Raw genomic sequence first — 3,611 nt, 5'->3', positions numbered from 1 at the left:
CATACATTTTTGTTTTCTCTTTTTATATCAAATTGAGAACTTCAATTTTTTCACTTAAAGGTAGCACTTAATGGATTTTCTCTGGCATATCTAAATGGCCAGCATCACTCCACTTATGGTTTGGGGACATTATTGAGTAAAATAAGAGTGACTTGGTCTCAAGCCCTATGACATCTCAACAGTCATTGTGGTAACTGAGTGACAAACAGGTGGGATGTGTAAGAGTAAGAAACGATTCACATTCTGGGCAAGAGGAAGCATGGTGGTGTGAGATTTCAAATCACCCTCCTCAGCATTACCTGTAGCTTAAAATGTACGAGTTACATATTTCTGGAGTTTCCCATTTAATATTCTTGGTGAACAACTGAAACCACAGAGAGTGACACCTGAGAACATAGGGGATGATCTTGTTTAGGTGGAAAAACACACTAGAAGAGGCCACTTGAAGCCAAAAGTGATTGCAAAATGGCCCATCTCTTCCCATGTGAGAAAGCACAAGCACAACAACAACCCGAGAAAAAGACCGCCATGTCCAAATCCAGAGATAAGGACAATGACGATGCTGAGGTCATCTTTGTTGGAGTGGAGCATGTCAATGAGGATGCTGAAACCTTCCTTTTCAGAGTGATTTCAAGTTCAAAGCCAATCGTTTCTAACATTTTGAACAGAGTGACCAGGGACTCATCTTCAGGAAGAAATAAGGGCCACGTGAGTCCAGATCCCTCCGGCACTTTGCAACCTGCAAATCTCAGGACCTCAGCATCAGAGCCAGCTGCCATTTCACCAGCTTCTCAGTCTGTATGGGGAGGAAGAGACAGTTCTATTGTTTCTGAGCCTTCATCTAAACCTGATTATAAAATGAGCTCTCCAGAAACTGTCCTTCACAATTCAGAATTGGTCTCTCTGCGGCCTCACTGTCTCTCTGGAGCCGTTCTCTCATTAGGAGGCAAGGATGAAAGCCCTCTTAATTCAAAGTGGTGTCCCACTTCAGATGTGAAATTTAGGAGTGGGAACCCCAAAAGACCCAAACTCGGTGATGGAATCCCAGGGGGACCTGCCTCCACCATGGCCCCTCCAGGTATCTTTCCTACAAAGACCACGATTATGACCTTGGAAGATTTCCCAACCTCAGCGAGTCATGTTCATGGTAGGGTATCATTTTCATGGATTCATGCCAATGACCAGGCATGCTTCAGTCTAATGGATCCCCCCAAAAAAACATGTAGTTTGTAAGGGCTGGAGAAAATGGACTTTTTAACTCTTGCAAGTCAGAGCAAGACTGTTGACCCCATGATAGGAAATCTGACCATGTTATTTGATGGCTTTTACTATGGCAGCATACAAGAGATGGCAGCCAGAACAGAAGACTCACACAGCCTTTAAATCCCTCAACTGCTTGATAATTAAAAAATCTCAAGTTTATGATCCACGCTGACAATGTCAAGACTCAGCAAAATCCAGGGATATCCTCAGGATGGACAACGTTGGCAAATGAAGAAAGGTAAAGAAAGAGATAAGGAAAGAATTACATAGGGTGACCAAGCTTCAGTGAGCAAGGTCTGTTTACTTTATTTTCCTTGGGGCTTTTATACCCTGAGTTATACATACAGCAAGGTGAAAAATGCAGAGTCAACTAAACATTCCATCAGTAATAACTTTTATCAATATCAGGTTCCTTCCCGCAAGAGTCTTAATTTTTGTACATCATCTTCTGGCCTGGAGGCCTGTTGATATTATATGACCTCTTTTTGATAAATGTTTAGCCATTTAAGGGAACAATAATTTTCCCTTAAAGTGTTTCTTCTTAAATTCCTAGCCTGCATCACCCTTAAAGTACAGAGTTACATTTTTATGGAGCAAAGAGTCAGTGGGTTACAGCAAAGAAATAACTTATTAACTCAAAGTCTAATGTTGCTAATGCTAAAGCTACTGCTTGGTATTTCTATATCTTAACTATATGCACTCCCAGCAACATAGTGGATAAGGGATGTGAGAACTTGGCAGCAAGCATTGGCCCAACAATGTTGCAAGAGTCTGGATAAACCTGCCAAGTAAGCTAGAATGCTAACAGGGTGGTTGAAAAACTCTTCATGCTCAGGAGATTTATCAACTAGAGCCCTAAGTTAACCCTTTCCAGAGAAAGGTGGTCGGGGACAGCCCCCTGTTAATGCTAAAGAGTTGGTGAAAGACATAAAATAGCAAGACAGACAGATTCTGGTTCTGGGGTAGATGCTCACAGCAGGTCCAGGGGGTCCATCAAGTCCTGAGGTCTTGCTTATCAGGACTCTTCCGCATGACCTTGTCATGGATGGGATGGACCAGGGAGTCCCTTGAGTCCTGCATGACCTTGTCTTGGGTGGGATCTCCCGTGCTGGCTCCCAGCACTACGTGAGGAATCATCTGGAGCTTGAGAGGCAGAAGGGTGACAGCTAGGAAATCCATACTACCTGCCAGCACTGCCACCACCAGTTACCCAGCCCGTTCCAGCTGCAGTGTCACATTGAAAGTTTCCATGCTACCTGGGAGCTCTCCATGGTCTGTAATATCTGTGAATTCCTCATCAAAACAGATCAGGTTCTCTTACAGCACATGAAGGACAGTCACAAACCTGGCAAAATGCCCTATGTGTGCCATGTTTGCAATTACAGATTGTCAACCTTTAGCAATGTAGAGGCATATTGTAGAACATGGCATGAAAACATGAACAATTTGGTTTGTCTGTTTTGCCTTGAAATTTTCTAACTGGTGACATCCTTTATAAACCACGCTTGGAGGCACTGGAACAGGAGGGTCTTTCCATGTTCCAAGTGCTGCCTGCAGTTTTGAACCTGAAGGAAAAGACAGAGCACCAAACCAAGAATCATTAATAATTCAAGAAGCCAGAGCAATTGCAAGGGTTGCCTCCTGAAACAGAGGTCATGATCCGAACTTCAGTTCAGTTGGGACTAAGAGAGACAGCATCCATCATTGTGAGGAACACTGACTTCCAAGCACCAGTCAGAAAAATTGCAAAGAAAATTGTCTATGAACACAAAATATTCCAGACGTGTTGCAGCAAGTGATCGGCTAAAAAAATTATGTTCTACCCACCTCCAGAAATTCAAAAAAGCCCTATTGAGGTTCAGCCAGCTGTGTATAAAGACCCTGCCTGGCTTTTGTTGTTCAGTTGCTCAGTCATGTCTGACTCCCTGTGACCCTATGAACTTCTGTATGCCAGGCTTCCCTGTCCATCACCATCCCCTGAAGCTTGCTCAAACTCATTCCATTGGGTTGCTGATGCCACCCAACCATCTCATCCTCTGTCATGCCTTCTGCTCCTGCCTTCAATATTTCCCAGGATCAGGTTTTTGTTTGTTTGTTTGTTTGTTTGTTGTTTGTTTGTTTCCCAATGAGTTGGCTCTTCTCATCAGGAGGCCAAAATATTGGAGCTTCAGTATCAGTTTTTCCACTGAATATTCAGGGTTGATTTCCCTTAGGATTGACTGAATGGATCTCCTTGCAGTCCAACGGACTCTCAAAAGTCTTATCCATTCTCCAGCACCACAGTTCGAAAAGATTAGTTCTTCAGCACTCAGCCTTCTTTATGGTGGAGCTCTTCCATCTGCATCTGA

At 43.4% G+C, this 3,611-nt stretch overlaps 1 pseudogene; it reads left to right on the top strand.

Annotated features, from left to right (window-relative positions):
• Window positions 1-465: 465 nt before the first annotated feature.
• Window positions 466-3,106, top strand: LOC132659069 (zinc finger protein 280A-like; annotated as a pseudogene).
• Window positions 3,107-3,611: the final 505 nt, after the last annotated feature.

This window comes from Ovis aries, chromosome Y (assembly GCF_016772045.2).
Source record: "Ovis aries strain OAR_USU_Benz2616 breed Rambouillet chromosome Y, ARS-UI_Ramb_v3.0, whole genome shotgun sequence".
Classification (NCBI taxonomy): Eukaryota; Metazoa; Chordata; class Mammalia; order Artiodactyla; family Bovidae; genus Ovis; species Ovis aries.
Note: the sequence above shows the minus strand (reverse complement) of the source record. Positions and strands in the feature narration are given on the sequence as shown.